General features: G+C 40.1%; 1 pseudogene; it reads left to right on the top strand.

Moving 5' to 3' along the window:
- Nucleotides 1–11,204: 11,204 nt before the first annotated feature.
- LOC132479675 (cytosolic beta-glucosidase-like) overlaps nt 11,205–21,575 on the top strand; it is a 166,193-nt pseudogene continuing 155,822 nt past the window's right edge.

Raw genomic sequence — 21,575 nt, 5'->3', positions numbered from 1 at the left:
ATAGGAAGTAAATATACAATTGCAATTATAAATACTGAAATATTAAAAATAGCTGGATGAGTCTCAGGAGTCCAGGGCCTTGTTTGGGGTCACTTTTGTAAAATATACATCCTTAGGTTGGGATTTGAGCAGATCTTTCTTGGCAAAGGCGAAAATCAAGATGAATAATTCACTGCACACACAACTGAGGGTAGAATTGCCCTTTAGTGTGCCTCACCCCACCTGGCCCTCCTTCACTTCCTGTTTCACTTCCTTTTTCCTCTAGTGACAGGATATCACCAAGAGGCTCCCCTGCTGGAAAAGAGTATTTTGAAGTCACCAAACTTTTTCCTCTGGCTTTTTGGTTTAAAACATAGTCATTATTTGGTAGTCAGAGAGCGTGTTTATCAGCCAGCCCCGATCTCAGTGGTTTAGCAAAGTAAACATTTATTTCTCATTCACACCACAGTGCAAAGTGGGCTGCTTGTGGGGTAGGTATTGGGGTCTGCTCTACGCGTTGATATAGGGAACCAGGCCTCTTCTACCTAAGGAGTTCCTAGGACATTGGAGTTCTCCAGTGGCACCTTTAAATCCAATCTGTGGATGAAGGGCAATGATGACATATGGACAAAACACAGATGATTGTGTGGGCAGATTTCAGTGATCTAGCTTGGAAACGGTACATATTCTTTCTGCCCACGTTCCACTAACTGCAAGGGAGGTGACACATGTGATCTAATTGTGTGCCCAGATGGAAAAGGAACTAGGATTTGGCTAACCCATGGCAATCTTTGCTGCAGATAGAAAAATGCTGATTTAGAACCTTACTTTTCTCCTGATACAGGTACACAGGAACATTGTGAATGCCAGGAGTTTTGAATCTTGGCATTTCAAATTGGGAGGGTCAAAGTCTTGACTGATGGAGCTGAATCCCTATTGAGTAACAGCTTGTATTGCAGTTAAGAAAGAGTTTCTGCGAGATATATTTTTACCCCAGAGGGCACTGCATTTATAGTCTCTGAGCACTCCAGGACTTCTAGAGAGTGCACACCAGTAGCCAAACCCATAATGCAAGTAACATATTCATTTCCCTCCAGCTTGGAATGTGGACAGAGTTTGGTGGCTGTCCTGAATAGCAGGATTTGGTGTGCTGTTCTGAGGCAGTACCCTGGGAAGGTGGCAGGATCTCAAAGGGATTACTGTGTGGTTTTGAAAGGGAGTTGAACCTAAGGGCTTAGATTTACACCCTTAAAGTATTCCCATGCCTCAAAAGCAGAGAGTCAGTGGACTGGAAGGGACAATGGCAGGCGTGGAGACTGGATAGTGGACATGTTGGCATTAACCAGTAGGGACCAAAATTGGGAGGTGAGAGAATGGGGCCACTAGGCATTAAAAAAAATTTGCTCTTCACAAGACCTTAATTATCTTGTATGGCCCTAAAATGGAGTGGAGAGGACTCAATGACAAATTAAATTACCAGCCAGATTTGCTAGATGAGCCCATGAAATCAGACATCTTTTTGTATAAAGAAAACAAAGAAATAAAAAAAAATTTTTTCATACTCAAGATGGGGGCTGTGAATTCATAGGTCTTACAATCAGAAGGGCTTTAATGCAGGAGTGTTAGTTGAATGAGCTCTCTGTAAGGTGAGAATACAGAGAGATTGTGGGCAGCAATGGAAGCTACTAGAGAGAGTGTTGGGAGAACTAAGGTTCCCTTGGGCCCCTCAAGACCCTTTTGGGGGCCCACACTTATACTAAGACAAGATTTGCCTTTTTCACTCTCATCTTTCTTTCCTCTATGAGTATACAGTAGAGTTCTCCAGAGGCAACGAATCAAATGAGAAGTAGATATAAACATCCAGCTGTCTTCTCTTAAGCCAGGCATAAAAGAGATTTGCAAAAATGCAAAACACTCTTCTCACTAAATATTCTTTGTTTATGATTATATGATTACTTTTCATAAAATATTTATGCTCACATGCTTTTTATTGCTGTTTTAAATGAAGTCATAAGTAAATATTCTTAAAATTTCAGTTTTAACTTCAAATAGAGTAAATAGAGATAAATACAACCTACTTTTAAAAAAGCTCTTTAGAGGTTTCAATTCTTTTTAAGAATGTAAAGAGGTCCTGACACCAAAATGCTTGAGAATGCTAGACTGGAGAATTCTATCAGAGCTGAGGAAAATTAAATTCCTCCATTTGTGGTCTAATAATTTCAGAGAATGTGGAGCACTGAGAGAGTAGAGTTTTTCTTTCTAGAGAAAAATCATTAGAAAAGCAGTCACAATTAGCTAGATGTTATGGTGTAGATGGCCATTGGTGGGATAACTAAATTTTAATAACACTTCATCCAGCTATTTGTAAACCTAAAAAATTACAATACTGCCATCTAGTGCTCCATAATGAAAATATTTTAATATTTATTTATTTTTCATTCAACTTATGATTGCTTCAGAACTGAAAGACTATAAGGACTTTAATTTAATACCATGCCCTGTATTTTTTTTAACATCTTTATTGGAGTATAATAGCATTACAATGGTGTGTTAGTTTCTGCTTTACAACAAAGTGAATCAGTTATACATATACATATGTCCCCATATCCCTTCCCTCTTGCATCTCCCTCTCTCCCACCCTCCCTATCCCACCCCTCTAGGTGGTCACAAAGCACCGAGCTGATCTCCCTGTGCTATGCGGCTGCTTCCCACTAGCTCTCTATTTTACATTTGGTAGTGTATATATGTCCATGCCACTCTCTCACTTTGTCGCAGCTTACTCTCCCCCTCCCTGTGTCCTCTAGTCCATTCTCTAGTAGGTCTGCGTCTTTATTCCCGTCTTGCCCCTAGGTTCTCCATGACCATTTTTTTTTTTAGATTCCATATATATGTGTTAGCATACAGTATTTGTTTTTCTCTTTCTGACTTACTTCACTCTGTGTGACAGTCTCTAGGTCCATCCACCTCACTACAAACAACTCAGTTTCGTTCCTTTTTATGGCTGAGTAATATTCCATTGTATATATGTGCCACATCTTTATCCATTCATCTGTCGAGGGACACTTAGGTTGCTTCCATGTCCTGGCTATTGTAAATAGAGCTGCAATGAACATTTTGGTACATGACTCCTTTTGAATTATGGTTTTTGCAGGGTATATGCCCAGTAGTGGGATTGCTGGGTCGTATGGTAGTTCTATTTTTAGTTTTTTAAGGAGCGTCCATACTGTTCTCCATAGTGGCTGTTTTTATTCTCACCAACAGTGCAAGAGTGTTCCCTTTACTCCAAACACTCTCCAGCATTTATTGTTTCTAGATGTTTTGATGATGGCCATTCTGACAGTGTGAGATGATATTTCATTGTAGTTTTGATTTGCATTTCTCTAATAATTAATGATTTTGAGCATTCTTTCATGTGTGTGTTGGCAATCTGTATATCTTCCTTGGAGAAATTTCTATTTAGGTCTTCTGCCCATTTTTGGAATGGGTTGTTTGTTTTGTTAATATTGAGCTGCATGAGCTGCTTGTAAATTTTGGAGATTAATCCTTTGTCAGTTGCTTCATGTGCAAATATTTTTTCCCATTCTGAGGGTTGTCTTTTCATCTTGTTTATGGTTTCCTTTGCCGTGCAAAAGCTTTTAAGTTTCATTAGGTCTCATTTGTTTATTTTTGTTTTTATTTCCATTTCTCTAAGAGGTGGGTCAAAAGGATCTTGCTGTGACTTACGTCATAGAGTATTCTGCCTATGTTTTCCTCTAAGAGTTTGATGGTGTCTGGCCTTACATTTAGGTCTTTAATCCATTTTGAGTTTATATTTGTGTATGGTGTTAGGGAGTGCTCTAATTTCATTCTTTTACATGTAGCTGTCAAGTTTTCCCAGCACCACTTATTGAAGAGGCTGTCTTTTCTCCACTGTATATTCTTGCCTCCTTTATCAAAAATAAGGTGACCATATGTGCGTGGGTTTACTTCTGGGCTTTCTATCCTTTTTTATTGATCTACATCTCTGTTTTGTGCCAGTACCATACTGTCTTGATTACTGTAGCTTTGTAGTATAGTCTGAAGTCAGGGAGCCTGATTCCTCCAGCTCCATTTTTCGTTCTCAAGATTGCTTTGGCTATTCGGGATTTTTTGTGTTTCCATACAGATTGTGAAATTTTTTGTTCTAGTTCTGTGAAAAATGCCAGTGGTAGTTTGATAGGGATTGCATTGAATCTGTAGATTGCTTTGGGTTTAAGAGTCACTTTCACAATGTTGATTCTTCCAATCCAAGAACATGGTATATCTCTCCATCTATTTGTATCATCTTTAGTTTCTTTAATCAGTGTCATAATTTTCTGCACACAAGTCTTTTGTCTACTTAGGTAGGTTTATTCCTAGATATTTTATTCTTTTTGTTGCAATGGTAAATGGGAGTGTTTTCTTAACTTCACTTTCAGATTTTTCATCATTAGTGTATAGGAATGCAAGAGATTTCTGTGCATTAATTTTGTATCCTGCTACTTTACCAAATTCATTGATTAGCTCTAGTAGGTTTCTGGTAGTATCTTTAGGAGTCTTCTGTGTAGTATCATGTCATTTGCAAACAGTGATAGCTTTACTCCTTTTTTTCCAATTTGGATTCCTGTTATTTCTTTTTCTTCTCTGATTGCTCTGGCAAAGCTTCCAAAACTATGTGGAATAATAGTGGTTGTCTTATTCTTGACCTTAGAGGAAATGGTTTCAGTGTTTCACCATTGAGGATGATATTGGCTGTGGGTTTGTCATATATGGGCTTTACTATGTTGAGGTAAGTTCCCTCTCTGCCTACTTTCTGGAGGATTTTTTTTTTTTATTGTAAATGGGTGTTGAATTTTGTTGAAAGTTTTTTCTGCATCTATTGAGATGATCATATGGTTTTTCTCCTTCAATTTGTTAATATGGTGTATCACATTGATTGATTTGCGTATATTAAAGAATCCTTGCATTCCTGGGATAAACCCCACTTGATCATGGTGTATGATCCTTTTAATATGCTGTTGGATTCTGTTTGCTAGTATTTTGTTGAGGATTTTTGCATCTATGTTCATCAGTGAAATTGGCCTGTAGTTTTCTTTCTTTGTGACATCCTAGTCTGGTTTTGGTATCAGAGTGATGGTGGACTTGTAGAATGTGTTTGGGAGTTTTCCTCCCTCTGTTATATTTTGGAAGAGTTTGAGAAGGATAGGTGTTAGTTCTTCTCTAGATGTTTGATAGAATTCGCCTCTGAAGCCATCTGGTCCTGGGATTTTGTTTGTTGGAAGATTTTTAATCACAGTTTTAATTTCAGTGCTTGTGATTGGTCTGTTCATATTTTCTGTTTCTTCCTGGTTCAGTCTCAGAAGGTTGTGCATTTCTAAGAATTTGTCCATTTCTTCCAGGTTGTCCATTTTATTGACATACTGTTGCTTGTAGTAATCTCTCATGATTCTTTCTATTTCTGGAGTGTCAGTTGTTACTTCTCCTTTTTCATTTCTATTTCTATTGATTTGAGTCTTCTCCCTTTTTTTCCTGATAAGTGGCTAATGGTTTATCAATTTTGTTTATTTTCTCAAAGAACCAGCTTTTAGTTTTATTGATCTTTGCTATCATTTCCTTCATTTCTTTTCCATTTATTTCTGATCAGATCTTCATGATTTCTTTTCTTCTGCTAACTTTGGGGTTTTTGGGTTCTTCTTTCTTTAATTGCTTTAGGTGTAAGGTTAGGTTGTTTATTTGAGAAGTTTCTTGTTTCTTAAGGTAGGATTGTATTGCTATATACTTCCTTCTTAGAACTGCTTTTTCTGCATCCCATAGGTTTTGGGTCATTGTGTGTTCATTGTCATTTGTTTCTAGGTGTTTTTTGATTTCCTCTTTGATTTCTTCAGTGATCTGTTGGTTATTAAGCAGTGTGTTGTTTAGCCTCCATGTGTTTGTATTTCTTACAGATTTTTGCCTGTAATTGATATCTAGTCTCATAGCGTTGTGGTCGGAAAAGATACTTCATTTGATTTCAATTTTCTTAAATTTACCAAGGCTTGATTTGCGACCCATGATATGATCTATCCTGGAGAATGTTCCATGAGCACTTGAGAAGAATGTGTATTCTGTTGTTTTTGGATGGAATGTCCTATAAATATCAGTTAAGTCCATCTTTTTTAATGTATCATTTAAAGCTTGTGTTTCCTTATTTATTTTCATTTTGGATGATCTGTCCACTGGTGAAAGTGGGGTGTTAAAGTCCCCTACTATGATTGTGTTACTGTCGATTTCCCTTTTTATGGCTGTTAGCATTTGCCTTATGTATCGAGGTGCTCTTATGTTGGGTGCATAAATATTTACATTTGTTATATCTTCTTCCTGGATTGATCCCTTGATCATTATGTAGTGTCCTTCTCTGTCTCCTGTAATAGTCTTTCTTTTAAAGTCTATTTTGTCTGATATGAGAATTGATACTCCAGCTTTCTTTTGATTTCCATTTGCATTGACTATCTTTTTCCATCCCCTCACTTTCAGCCTGTATGTGTCCCTAGGTCTGAAGTCGGTCTCTTGTAGAGAGCATATATATGGGTCTTGTTTTTGTATCCATTCAGCCAATGTATGTCTTTTGGTTTGAGCATTTAATCCATTTACATTTAAGGTAATTATCGATATGTATGTTCCTATTACCAATTTCTTAATTGTTTTGGGTTTGTCATTGGAGGTCTTTTCCTTCTCTTGTGTTTCCTACCTAGAGAAGTTCCTTTAGCATTTGTTGTAAAGCTGGTTTGGTGGTGCTGAATTCTCTTAGCTTTTACTTGTCTGTAAAGGTTTTAATCTTTCTTTGAAATCTGAATGAGATCCTTGTTGGGTACAGTAATCTTGGTTGTGGGTTATTCTCCTTCATCACATTAAATATGTCTGGCCACTCCCTTCTGGCTTGCAGAGTTTCTGCTGAAAGATCAGCTGTTAACCTTATGGGGATTCCCTTATGTGCTATTTGTTGTTTTCCCCTTGCTGCTTTTAATATTTGTTCTTTTTATTTACTTTTTGTTAATTTAATTAATATGTGTCTTGGCATGTTTCTCCTTAGATTCATCCTGTATGGGACTCTCTGTGCTTCCAGGAGTTGATTACCTATTTCCTTTCCCATATTAGGGAAATTTTCAATTATAATCTCTTCAAATATTTTCTCAGTCCCTTTCTTTTTATCTTCTTCTTCTGGGACCCCTATAATTCGAATGTTGGTGCATTTAATATTATCCCAAAGGTCTCTGAGACTGTCCTCAATTCTTTTGATTCTTTTTTCTTTATTTTGCTCTGCAGTAGTTATTTCCACTATTTTATCTTCCAGGTCACTTATCCGTTCTTTTACCTCAGTTATTCTTCTTTTGATCCCTTCTAGAGAATTTTAAATTTAATTTATTGTGTTGTTCATCACTGTTTGTTTGCTCTTTAGTTCTTCTAGGTCCTTGTTAAACGTTTCTTTTATTTTCTCCATTCTTTTTCCAAGATTTTGGATCATCCTTACTATCATTATTCTGAATTCTTTTTCAGGTAGACTGCCTATTTACTCTTCATTTGTTAGGTCTGCTGGGGTTTGCCTTGCTACTTCATCTGCTGTATGTTTCTGTGTCTTCTCATTTTGCTTAACTTACTGTGTTTGAGGTCTCCTTTTCACAGCCTGCAGGTTCGTAGTTCCCGTTGTTTTTGGTGTGTGTCACCAGCGGCTAAGGTTCGTTCAATGGGTAGTGTAGACTTCCTGGTGGAGGGGACCAGTGCCTGTGTTCTGGTGGATGAGGCTGGATCTTGTCTTTCTGGTGGGCAGGTCCATGTCTGGTGGTGTGTTTTGCGGTGTCTGTGGCCTTATTATGATTTTAGGCAGCTTCTGTGCTAATGGATGGGGTTGTGTTCCTGTCTTGCTAGTTGTTTGGCATGGGGTGTCCAGCACTGTAGCTTGCTGGTCATTGAGTGGAGCTGGGTCTTGACGTTGAGATGGAGATCTCTGGGAGATTTCTGCCATTTGATATTACGTGGAGCTGGGAGGTCTCTTGCGGTCCAGTGTCCTGAAGTTGGCTCTCCCACCTCAGTGGTACAGCCCTGATGCCTGGCTGGAGCACCAAGAGCCTGTCCTCCACATGGCTCAGAATAAAAGGAAGGAAAAAAAGAAAGCAGAAGATAAAATAAAGTAAAATAAAATAAAGTTATTAATATAAAAATAATTATTAAGAAAAAATTGTTTTTAAGTAATAAAAAAAAACCCCAAACCAGACAGAACCTTAGGACAAATGGTAAAAGCAAAGCTATACAGACAAAATCACATACAGAAACATACACATACACACTGACAAAAAGAGAAAAAGGGGGAAAAAAAAATATATCGCTGCTCCCAAAGTCCACCTCCTCAATTTGGGATGATTCGTTGTCTATTCAGGTATTCCACAGATGCAGGGTACATCAAATTGATTGTGGAGATTTAATCCACGGCTCCTGAGGCTGCTGGGAGAGATTTCCCTTTCTCTTCTTTGTTCGCACAGCTCCCGGGGTTCAGTTTGGGATTTGGCCCCGCCTCTGCGTGTAGGTCAGCTGATGGCCTCTGTTCTTCACTCAGACATGACAGGGTTAATGGAGCAGCTGATTTGGGGGCCCTGGCTCACTCAGGCCGGGGGGAGGGAGGGGCACGGAGTGCACGGCGAGACTGCGTGAGGCACGCCGTGCGTTCTCCCGGGGAGGTTGTCCCTGGATCACGGGACCTTGGCAGTGGTGGGCTGTCCCGGGAGGGGAGGTGTGGATAGTGGGCTGTGCTCACACACAGGCTTCTTGGTAGCGGCAGCAGCAGCCTTAGCGTCTCATGCCCGTGTCTGGGGTTCGCGCTGTTAGCCACAGCTCGCGCCCGTCTCTGGAGCTCCTTTAAGCGACGCTCTTAATCTCCTCTCTTCGCGCACCAGGAAACCAAGAGGTAAGAAAAAGTCTCTTGCCTCTTCGGCAGCTCCAGACTTTTTCCCAGACTCCCTCCCGGCTAGCCGTGGCGCACTAATCCCCTGCAGGCTGTGTTCACGCCGCCAACCCCAGTCCTCTCCCTGTGCTCCGACCGAAGGCCGAGCCTCAGCTCCCAGCCCCGCCTGCCCTGGCAGGTGAGCAGACAAGCCTCTCAGGCTGATGAGTGCCGGTTGGCACTGATCCTCTGTGCGGGAATCTCCCCGCTTTGCCCTCAGCACCCCTGTTGCTGCGCTCTCCTCCGCGGCTATGAAGCTCCCCTACTCCGCCACCCGCAGTCTCCACCCGCAAAGGGGCTTCCTAGTGTGTGGAAACCTTTCCTCCTTCACAGCTCCCTCCCACTGGTGCAGGTCCCGTCCCTATTCTTTTGTCTCTGTTTTTTCTTTTGCCCTACCCAGGTATGTGGGGAGTTTCTTGCCTTTTGGGAGGTCTGAGGTCCTCTGCCAGCGTTCAGTAGGTGTTCTGTAGGAGTTGTTCCACATGTAGATGTATTTCTGATGTATCTGTGGGGAGGAAGGTGATCTCCGTGCCTTACTCTTCCGCCATCTTGAAGCTCCTCCGCCCTGTATTTTTAATGTTTATTTCACCAAACACATACCCTTTAAATATCTTCTCTCATTTCCTTTGATAGTTAACCTCTTCTTTCTTCTTAGGATTAGGATAACTAGAGAGGGTAGGATTTCAACCTAGTTATACCTCATTCCAATCGTGTGTTCCTGTCATTACACAGTGTAGGATGAATTACTGCTGTCTTAGGGGAACTGAATCAGTAACTCTCTTCACTTTGAAATTTCCTAACTCCTCTTTTCACAGGCATTAAAAAAAACAACAACTTAATTTTGGATCAATTTTAGATGTACAGGAACGTTGCAAAGATAGTACAGAGTATTCCCGTGTATCCCTCTCCCAGCTTCCCCTATTGTCAACATCCTGCATGACTGTGGTCCACAGGCTGAGTGTCTGCCACAGTGGATGAGCAATTCCACATCAAGCATGTGACTGTGAAATTTCAGAAACAGAAGCTTGGGGAGCAGGGAGGGTGGGCTGGGGCACAAAACAGGTGACATATGAAAGACTAGGACTTGGATTGTCATTAGACTTCTCAGTCGCCACACTGGAAGCTAGAAAACCGTAAACTGATGCTTTCAAAATTCTGAATGAAAATTATTTCTACCATAAAATCCCATAGTAGCCAAACTACATATCAAATGTGACATTAGAATAAAGATAATTGCAGAACTACAGGGTTTCAAAAAACGTGCTTCCCATGCCCATTTTATCAGAAAGTTATTCAAGGATCTGTTTCTCTAAAAAGGGAAAGGAAAAAAAGAGGGAAAAAGCCCAGGAGACTGGTGAGGGAAGTTAAAGACTACATAGCTCTGTGGCTGCCTAAGAAACAAACTGCAGAGTGGAACAAGCAAACAGAGGTGTTTAAACATAGATTCATAGTCCTGTCAGACTGTTTGGGGATAAATTAGTGATCAGAATAGAGGAATTTAAATATAAAATCCAGACAGTTGATGAACCCTGGAGAAAATGAAAAGTTGCCTGTAAGCATGGTATACTACACAGCTCAGCTTTGAGCCATATGCAGTCATATTCATGTAAATATCGAATATTTATTTAAACAGAAGAGGTAATCTAACCACATTGGGTGGATGGAGGAAGGGGAGAGAGAGAGAGCACACATGCTAAGATCTTCCACCCTTATATCCAGAAGTCAATAGTTACTATCTAAAATTGAAAAACAAATTAAGAGGCACCAATCTCAGCCTGTTATTTGACAACATGGGAATAAATATCACAAGAAACAGTTGAAAATGGTGGCCTCTAGGGAATGGGGATAAGGAATTGGGAGGAATTGGCCAAAGGAAAGTTCTAGTAGGATTATGTGACTTAAAAATAATGTCCATGTGTTTCATTAAAAGGGAAAAGATTAGATGAATGGGTGCCCTGCCAAAGCAGGGACCTGGTCTCTCCCCAGGCTGGCCCAACTCTGTTAAAAATTGGGGAGTGTCTGGAGAAGAACAATATAAATGGTCCCTCTGAACCAAGTGTCTTGGCTTCAAATCAAGGCTGTGGCCAGTCAAGTGGGATGCTTTAATCAGGTTCCCTTCTTGTTTGCGTACTCATTTGCATTCTGAGACTACGGTCAGGGTGAGAGTTCACTTACTGTTTGCACAGCTGCTGGACTCCTCTGCCTGAAGGGTGCAGCTCTGTTGCCTGAGTGTTCCGGTCGGCCGTCTTCTGAAAGCATGGATTTTCCTGCAGGATTTGGATGGGGGGCAGTCACCTCAGCTTATCAAGTGGAAGGTAGGAGAAGCTTCTTCCCCTTCTCCAGAGCTGGGATGGCTTACTTCTCATGGATTCTGTATGTCTGGGGAAGAAGGTCGGGTGAGGAGGCGAAAAGAAGAGAAGCAAAAGGACTGAAGAGCCCATAACTGCATAAATGAAACTATCCCTTTTCACATAGAAGACACTTGCTTTCCATGTCCCTTTCCTTAGGCACAAGGGTGGTGGTGACGAGGGGCTGAAGACCCCTCTGCGGCTGTAATTTTGGTCCGTTCCAGCTCATCTGAGACATCAGTGTACACTGGACCAGCTGCTTTCATCACTGGTTTCTTGAACACATTTCCCATAACCTCCCTAAAAATGATAACAATTTCTCCTATTGGTTAGAAAAATGTTGACTAAATTCCTTCAAGGAGTCCAAGAGACATCACTGAAGGATGTTCTTCAGTTGGGAGAGATTCCCTGTTCTATTTCAAGGCCCCCCCATGTCCTGGGTGGCTGAGAATTAACTGTGAGATGGCAAAGAGCACCCAGAGTGGAGTTGGAGGTCTGAGTTCTGGTCTCCATCCTGCCAGGCATGAGCTTGTGAGTCTGGTCTCCTCCTCGAGTCTCAGTTTCTTCCTATGTAAAATAGGAAGATTAGATTAGCTTTTTCCTATATATATTTTCCACCTAAGGAATTAGGGATTGTTAATAGCTATCATGGGAAAATATTTATTTGGTCAAATAAATGTGGAAACCCAAGGATAAATAAAGCTAAGAGAATTTCTGGCAGCATTTTCCTAGAACTGCTGTAGCAAATGACCATAAACTGGGAGGCTTAAACACAGATATGTATTCTCTCACACTTCGGGGGGCCAGAACTAGCCATCTGAAGATGTCATTAGCTAATTAAGGTAAGCTCATACTGGAGTAGAGTGGGGCTTTAATCCAATATGACTGGTGTCCGTATAAGAAGAGGGAAATTTGGATACAGAAACACATGTGGAGAATGTCTTGTGACAATAGAGGCAGAGACTCAAGTGATGCAGCTGTAAACCAAAGAACACCAAGGGCCGATGGCCACTCCTGCAAGCTAGAAGAGACAAGAAAGGGTTCTAGCAAGAGTCTCAGAGGGAATATGACCCCGCTGAAACCTTGATTTTGGACTTCTAAGCTCTAGAAATGAGAGAGAATGTTTCTGTTGTTTAGGCCACCCCTTTTGTGGTACTTTATTATGGCAGCCCTAGAAAACAAATACATCAACCAAAACAAGTAAATTAATAAAAGATATAATTACTGCTTATGGTAAGTGCTAGGGTGATAACAGGTTTTGATTTAGGAGGATCTCTGTGAATTACTGTCATTTAATCTAAAACTTTAAGGACGAGAAGGAGGGAGCCATTTGAAGATGGTGAAGGTTTTTCTAGACAGAGTGCAGGTTGATCCTGGCATAATCCATGCTGCTTATGATTCCCATCTTCAGTTGCCATTTCCCAGACCTCCAGAAATGAGAATGAGGAATCTCTGCTATGATAATTGCAACAACTGCCATGTAGAAGACATTTTCCATGGGGACTATGTATGTTATGACACATATATGCTCTGTGATACAAAGCACTTTCAAAAGAATGTCTGGGAATGTACATGTTAATAGGGATTCCACGTCACTTTTTTCTCTATGGTATCTTCTACATTTGTTCCCAGATAATTTTCACTTGGTCAGGGTGGGTGACTTGATGAAGCTGGCCTTCTAGTAGTGAAAACAAGAGACAGGACGTTGGCTAGTTTCCTTCTCAGAAGAGAGGTCAGACAGAACTGAGAGGGGGTTGCAGTGCACAGTATCAGGTTCTAGAAGGTGCACAGCATGGAAACTGGGAAGTTGGGTTCTGGAGCCAGACTCGCTAGTATGGGGGTCCATCTCTACCTTTTTGTAACTCTGTATGACTTTGAGCAATTTACTCAACTTCTCTGTGCCTCCTTGTCGGTAAGATGCGGTGATTATGGTATCTATAGTGCTGCTGTGAGGTTTAAATAAGATGACGTGTGTTAAATGCTTGATGCTCAGTAAGTGCTGAATGCATCGTATTTATATTTAGGTGGGGGAGGGTCACAAACGGGCTACTGAGAATGAATCACTTTAGAACTCCACAGTGAACTTGGCTGAAGCACACAGTCAGTTATACAAGACAACACAGTGGGTTTCAGTTCCCAGCTCCCAGATCCTGCTCACTCAGCCCCGGGGATAAGATTACTGGTCCTTTCTGAGCTCCTCTCTTCACAGGATCTCCGCATTGCTGTACCTCTTCTGTCTGCACTGGGCTTGCTGCTGCCTTATGGTAAGGTCTTTATTTATTGTCCCTAACCTGCTATTGTGCTGTTAACTCTCTAACAACAGCTTTCAGAAGGGAAATTGACCTTCCCTTCTCTTTTTGTCAATGCACAGATGCCTTTTATATGTTTCCTTCGTTTTCTTACCTATCCTTTTGTGCTGGGTTTGAGTCCTAGCTCAGGCACTTACTAGCTGAGTGACTTTGGGCAAATAACTTATTTAAGTCTCAGGTTCCTTATTGTAAAACTAGGAAAACGGTCATGCCCACTCTGTATGTTTGTTCTGGGGATTAAAGAGGTCAGCATATATAACTGGAGCACAAGAGTGTCTGGGTCATAATAGCCACGAAATAACAATCACAACAGCACTACTGTTACTACTACTAGTAATAATAATAATAATAATGATGATGTTATTCTTTCTCCTGGCTGGATTCTCTCCCACTCTGTACTGATAGGAGAGCTACATCATCTGCTCCATTTACTGGGAATGGTCCTTTCTTCTTTGGACCACAAGTAAGAATATACTCCCTTCTTGCTCATTCTCGTCCTGATATTCCAGCAGCGGCTGGGAGAGTTACTGTTTAGCTACCCCTTCCACCACTGCGAGGGTCACATATGCAGGACGTCAACACGTGGCTTTGTCAAATCAATGTGGCCTGGAATTTAAAAGCTGAAGTCACCTTGTCGCTTTTTGATTTTGAGAATCTTTGCACTTTTGAGCTTCCCCGGCCTTTGAACGTCTACAGAGCCTTTGGAAGTTATGAACACTCAGCAGAACTGAGGATTGAGCATGAATTGTATTTATACAGAAAAAATCTATCTCGGTGATTTGTTATAAAACATCACTATGTATCTTTTTCCAGAGATTTTCAGAACACACTGTCTGTGCAGGTATCTTTGTTTTCAGACATCCTCTCCGGAGTGCGGAGATATAGCTATAATACTCCACCCCCTCCCCATTCCCCTACAGACCCATGCCCACTCCCACACAGAAATAGAGATATTTGGGCTCTGTCACTTTTAATCAAAGGCACTCTCAGGGTCTTTGAAGGTAGAGTGACCAGAAAATGCAGGACAGGCCTTCCGGTCACTGGACCTCCTAATATACTGACTGCTTGCTTGCATATTTCACCAGACCCATGGCTCTTCATTCTTCCTGTGCATGTCTCTTGGGCCTTCATGCTGGCCACTTCCCTGACTATAGTTTTTTTTTTTTTAACATCTTTATTGGAGTATAATTGCTTTACAATGGTGTGTTAGTTTCTGTTTTATAACAAAGTGAATCAGTTATACATATACATATGTTCCCATATCTCTTCCCTCTTGCGTCTCCCTCCCTCCCACCCTCTGTATCCCACCCCTCTAGGTGGTCACAAAGCACCGAGCTGATGTCCCTGTGCTATGTGGCTGCTTCCCATTAGCTATCTACCTTACGTTTGGTAGTGTATGTATGTCCATGCCTCTCTCTCACTTTGTCACAGCTTACCCTTCCCCCTCCCCATATCCTCAAGTCCATTCTCTAGTAGGTCTGTGTCTTTATTCCTGTCTTACCCCTAGGTTCTTCATGACATTCTTTTTCTTAGATTCCATATATATATATGTTAGCATACAGTATTTGTCTTTCTCTTTCTGACTTACTTCACTCTGTATGACAGACTCTAGGTCCATCCACCTCACTACATACAACTCAATTTCGTTTCTTTTTATGGTTGAGAAATATTCCATTGTATATATGTGCCACATGTTCTTTATCCATTCATCCGATGATGGACACTTAGGTTGTTTCCATCTCCGGGCTATTGTAAATAGAGCTGCAGTGAACATTTTGGTACACTACCCAAAGCAATCTACAGATTCAATGCAATCCCTATCAAACTACCACTGGCATTTTTCACGGAACTAGAACCAAAAATTTCACAGTTTGTATGGAAACACAAAAGACCCCAAATAGCCAAAGCAATCTTGAGAACTGACTATAGTTTTTAAGAAGAGTTTAATGTAATATTTATTACATCAGAGTTGGCTGTGTAGTGCCTTTTGGAGGAAAGAGCCATATAAATCTAATAAATAAATAATAAGTGGTATAAGCAGGAGGAAAATTATGTGTTTTACGTGAGCTGTAAAGAATATGTAAAACCTGTAAAAATGTATTTGTTAGATGAAGAGGCAGGGAAGAAAATGCAGATGATCATCATTCGTACAGAAGTGAGTTTCATGCAATATTTTAAAGTACAGAAAAATTCCCATGATTTTTAACCCTTTGTGAAACTGACTCTGCCTATGCTTTTGGCTACAGGGAATGTGAGGCTCAAGACAGCAGGTAGCTCAGTGGCATTTTGTTTACTTCCTCAGTAGGCCATGGAGGGGCTATGAATATAACATTTAGAACCTGATTCTACAGCTCTTATGAGCTTGTACCTCCCAGTGATTTCACGGAGGATCTCTTTTTTTTTTTTTTTTTCCTTTTTGCGTTATGTGGGCCTCTCACTGTTGTGGCCTCTCCCGTTGCGGAGCACAGGCTCCGGACGCGCAGGCCCAGCGGCCATGGCTCACGGGCCCAGCCGCTCCGCGGCATATGGGATCCTCCCAGACCGGGGCACGAACCCGTATCCCCTGCATCGGCAGGCGGACTCTCAACCACTGCGCCACCAGGGAGGCCCACGGAGGATCTCTTAAGGGGTGAATGTGCTCTGCAAAATCCCGCGAATCATAAGCAAAGTCCAAACTACTCCGTTAAGGCCTCCTGGTGTGATCTGAGTTTGTGGGTTTCTTTTTTTTTTTTGTCTTTTATTTTTTTTAATTTAATTAATTTATTTTTTATACAGCAGGTTCTTATTAGTTATCTATTTTATACATATTAGTGTATATATGTCAATCTGAATGTCCCAATTCATTCCCCCCTCCCCCACCTTGGTGTCCATACATTTGTTCTCTACATCTGTGTCTCTATTCCTGCCTTGCAAACTGGTTCATCTGTACCATTTTTCTAGATTCCACATATATGCGATAATATACGTTATTTGTTTTTCTCTTTCTGACTTACTTCATTCTATATGACAGTCTCTAGGTCCATCCACATCTCTACAAATTACCCAATTTCATTCCTTTTTATGGCTGAGTAATATTCCATTGTATATATGTACCACATCTTTATCCATTTGTCTGTTGATGGACACTTAGGTTGCTTCCATGACCTGGCTATTGTAAATAGAGCTGCAATGAACATTGGGATGTATGTGCCTTTTTTTTTTTTTTGTGGTACGTGGGCCTCTTACTGTTGTGGCCTCTCCCGTTGCGGAGCACAGGCTCCGGACGTGCAGGCTCAGCAGCCATGGCTCACGGGCTTAGCTGCTCCGCGACATGTGGGATCTTCCCAGACTGGGGCACGAACCCGTGTCCCCTGCATCGGCAGGTGGACTCTCAACCACTGCGCCACCAGGGAAGTCCGTATGTGCCTTTATGAATTATGGTTTTCTCAGGGCATACGCCCAGTAGTGAGATTGCTGGGTCATATGGTAATTCTATTTTTAGTTTTTTAAGGAACCTCCAGACTGTTCTCCATAGTGGCTGTATCAATTTACATTCCCACCAACAGTGCAAGAAGGTTCCCTTTGCTCCACACCCTCTCAGTACTTATTGTTTGTAGATTTTCTGATGATGCCCATTCTAACCTGTGTGAGGTGATACCTCATTGTAGTTTTGATTTTCATTTCTCTAATAAGTAGTGATTTTGAGCAGCTTTTCATGTGCCTCTTGGCCATCTGTATGTCTTCTTTGGAGAAATGTCTATTTAGATCTGCCCATTTTTTGATTGAGTTGTTTGTTTTTTTTTAATATTGAGCTGCATGAACTGTTTATATATTTTGGAGATTAATCTTTTGTCCATTGATTTGTTTGCAAATATTTTCTTCCATTCTGGGGGTTGTCTTTACATCTTGGTTATAGTTCCCTTTGCTGTGCAAAAGCTTTTAAGTTTCATTAGGTCCCATCTGTTTATTTTTGTTTATATTTCCATTACTCTAGGAGGTGGGTCAAAAAAGGTCTTGCTGTGATTTATGTCAAAGAGTGTTCTTCCTATGTTTTCCTCTAAGAGTTTTATAGTGTCTGGTCTTAAATTTAGGTCTTTAATCCATTTTGAGCTTATTTTTGTGTATGGTGTTAGGGAGTGTTCTAATTTCATTATTTTACATGTAACTGTCCAGTTTTCCTAGCACCACTTATTGAAGAGACTGTCTTTTCTCCATTGTATATCCTTGCCTCCTTTGTCATAGATTAGTTGACCATATGTGCGTGAGTTTGTCTCTGGGCTTTCTAACCCGTTCCATTGATCAGTATGTTTGTTTTTGTGCCAGTACCATGTTATCTTAATTGCTGTACCTTTGTAATATATTCTGAAGTCAGGGAGTCTGATTCCTCCACCTCCATTTTTTTCCATCAAGGTTGCTTTGGCTATTTGGGGTCTTTTGTGTCTCCATACATATTTTAAGATTTTTTGTTCTAGTTCTATAAAAAATGCCATTAGTAATTTGATAGGACTTGCATTGAATTTGTAGATTGCTTTGGGTATAATCATTTTCAGAATATTGATTCTTCCAGTCCTAGAACATGGTATATCTCTCCATCGGTTTGTGTCATCTTTGATTTCTTTCGTCAGTGTCTTATAGTTTTCTGAGTACAGGTCTTTTACCTCCTTAGGTAGGTTTATTCCTAGGTATTTTATTCTTTTTGTTGCAATGGTGAATGGGATTGTTTCCTTAATTTCTCTTTCTGATCTTTCATTGTTAGTGTATAAGAGTGCAGGAGATTTGGGGGCCTTAATTTTGTATCCTGTAACTTTACCAAATTCATTGATTAGGTCTAGTAGTTTTTTGGTGGAATCTTTAAGATTCTCTATTTATAGTATCATGTCATCTGCAAACAGTGACAGTTTTACTTCTTCTTTTCCAGTTGGCTTCCTTTTATTTCTTTTTCTTCTCTGATTGCCATGGCTAGGACTTCCAAAACTAGGTTGAATAATAGTGGTGAGAGTGGACACCCTTGTCTTGTTCCTGATCTTAGAGGAAATGATTTCAGTTTTTCACCATTGAGAATGATGTTTGCTGTGGGTTTGTTATATATGGCCTTTATTATGTTGAGGTAGGTTCCCTCTGTGCCCACATTCTGGAGAGTTTTTATCATAAATGGGTGTTGAATTTTGTCAAAAGCTTTTTCTGCATGTATTGAGATGGTCATGTGCTTTTTCTTCAATTTGTTAATATGGTGTATCACATTGATTGATCTGCAGATATTGAAATATCTTTGCATCCCTGGGATAAATTGAACTTGATCCTGGTTTATGATCCTTTTAATGTGTTGTTGGATTCTGTTTGCTAGTATTCTATTGAGGATTTTTGCATCTGTATTCATCAATGACATTGGTCAGTAATTTTCTTTATTTGTACTATCTCTGTCTGATTTTGGTATCAGGGTGATGGTGGCTTCATAGAATGAGTTTGGGAGTGTTCCTCCCTCTGCAATTTTTTGGAGGAGTTTGAGAAGGATGAGTGTTAGCTCTTCTCTAAATGTTTGATAGAATTCACCTGTGAAGCCATCTGGTCCTGGACTTTTGTTTGCTGGAAGATTTTTAATCACAGTTTCAATTTCATTACCTGTAATTTGTCTGTTCATATTTTCTGTTTCTTCCTGGTTCAGTCTTGGAAGGATATACCTTTCTAAAAATTTGTCCATTTCTTCCAGGTTGTCCATTTTATTGGCATAGAGTTGCTTGTAGTAGTCTCTTAGGATGCTTTTTATTTCTGCAGTGTCCATTGTAACTTCTCCTTTTCATTTCTAATTTTATTGATTTGAGTCCTCTCCCTCTTTTTCTTGATGAGTCTGGCTAAAGGTTTATCAATTTTGTTTATCTTCTCAAAGAACCAGCTTTTAGTTTTATTGATCTTTGCTACTGTTTTCTTTCTTTCTATTTCATTTATTTCTGCTCTGATCTCTATGATTTCTTTCCTTCTACTAACTTTGGGTTTTGTGTGTTCTTTCTCTAGTTCCTTTAGGTGTAAGGTTGGATAGTTGTTTTTTTTTTTTAATATCTTTACAGGAGTATAATTGCTTTACATTGTTGTGTTAGTTTCTGCTGTATAACAAAGTGAATCAGCTATACGTATACATATACCCACATATCCCCTCCCTTTTGTATCTCCCTCCCATCCTCCGTATCCCACCCTTCTAGGTGATTACAAAGCACTCAACTGATCTCCTTGTGCTATACGGCTGCTTCCCACTAGTTATCTATTTTATATTTGGTAGTGTATATATGTCTACGCCAGTCTCTCACTTCATCCCAGATTACCCTGCCCCCTCCCCATGTCCTTAAATCCATTCTCTACATCTGTGTCTTTATTCCTGTCCTGCCCCTAGGTTCATAAGAACCTTTTTTTTTTTAGATGCCATAGATACGTCTTAGCATATTGTATTTGTTTTTCTCTTTCTGACTTACTTCACTCTGTATGACAGACTCTAGGTCCATCCACCTCACTACAGACAACTCAATTTTGTTTCTTTTTATGGCTGAGTAACATTCCATTGTATATATGGGCCACATCTTCTTTATCCATTCATCTGTCGATGGACACTTAGGTTTCTTCCATGTCCTGGTTATTGTAAATAGTGCTGCAATGAACATTGTGCACATGACTATTTTTGAATTATGGTTTTCTCAGGGTATATGCCCAGTAGTGGGATTGCTGAGTTGTATGGTAGTTCTATTTTTAGGTTTTTAAGGAACCTCCATACTGTTCTCCATAGTGCCTGTATCAATTTACATTCCCACCAACAGTGCAAGAGGGCTCCATTTTCTCCACACCCTCTCCAGCATTTATTGTTTGTAGATTTTTTGATGATGGCCATTCTGACTGGTGTGAGGTGATACCTCATTGTAGTTTTGATTTGCGTTTTTCTGATGATTAGTGATGTTGAGCATCCTTTCATGTGTTTGTTGGCAAGCTGTATATGTTCTTAGGAGAAATGTCTATTTAGGTCTTCTGCACATTTTTGGATTGGGTTTTTTTTTTTTTTTGGATATTGAGCTGCATGAGCTGCTTGTATATTTTGGAGATTAAGCCTTTGTCAGTTGCTTCATTTGTAAATATTTTCTCCCATTCTGAAGGTTGTCTTTTTGACTTGTTTATGGTTTCCTTTGCTGCACAAAAGCTTTTAAGATTCATTAGGTCCCATTTGTTTACTTTTGTTTTTATTTCCATTTCTCTAGGAGGTGGGTCAAAAAGGATCTTGCTGTGATTTATGTCACAGAGTGTTCTGCCTATGTTTTCCTCTGAGAGTTTTATAGTGTCTGGTCTTACATTTAGGCCCTTAATCCATTTTGAGTTTATATTTGTGTATGTGTTAGGGAGTGTTCTAATTTCATTCTTTTACATGTAGCTGACCAGTATTCCCAGCACCACTTATTGAAGAGGCTGTCTTTTCTCCATTGTGTATTCTTGCCTCCTTTATCAAAGATATGGTGACCATATGTGTTTTTATCTGGGGTTTCTATCCTGTTCCACTGATCTATATTTCTGTTTTTGTGCCAGTACCGTTACTGTAGCTCTGTAGTGTAATCTGAAGTCAGGAGTCTGATTCCTCCAACTTCGTTTTTCTTTCTCAATATTGCTTTGGCTATTTGGGGTCTTTTTTGTTTCCATACAAATTGTAAAATTTTTTGTTGTAGTTCTGTGAAAAAATTCCATTGTTAGTTTGATAGGGATTGCATTGAATCTGTTGATTGCTTTGGATAGTATAGTCATTTTCACAATGTTGATTCTTCTAATCCCAAAACATGGTATAGCTCTCCATTTGTTTGTTTCATCTTTAATTTCTTTCATCAGTGTTTTATAGTTTCTGCATACAGGTCTTTTGTCTCCTTAGGTAGGTTTATTCCTAGGTGTTTTAGTCTTTTTTTTGCAATGGTAAATGGAGTGTTTCTTTAATTTCTGTTTCAGATTTTTCATCATTAGTGTATAGGAATGCAA

This window comes from Mesoplodon densirostris, chromosome 1 (assembly GCF_025265405.1).
Source record: "Mesoplodon densirostris isolate mMesDen1 chromosome 1, mMesDen1 primary haplotype, whole genome shotgun sequence".
Classification (NCBI taxonomy): Eukaryota; Metazoa; Chordata; class Mammalia; order Artiodactyla; family Ziphiidae; genus Mesoplodon; species Mesoplodon densirostris.
This window is presented reverse-complemented; position numbering and strand designations above follow the sequence as displayed.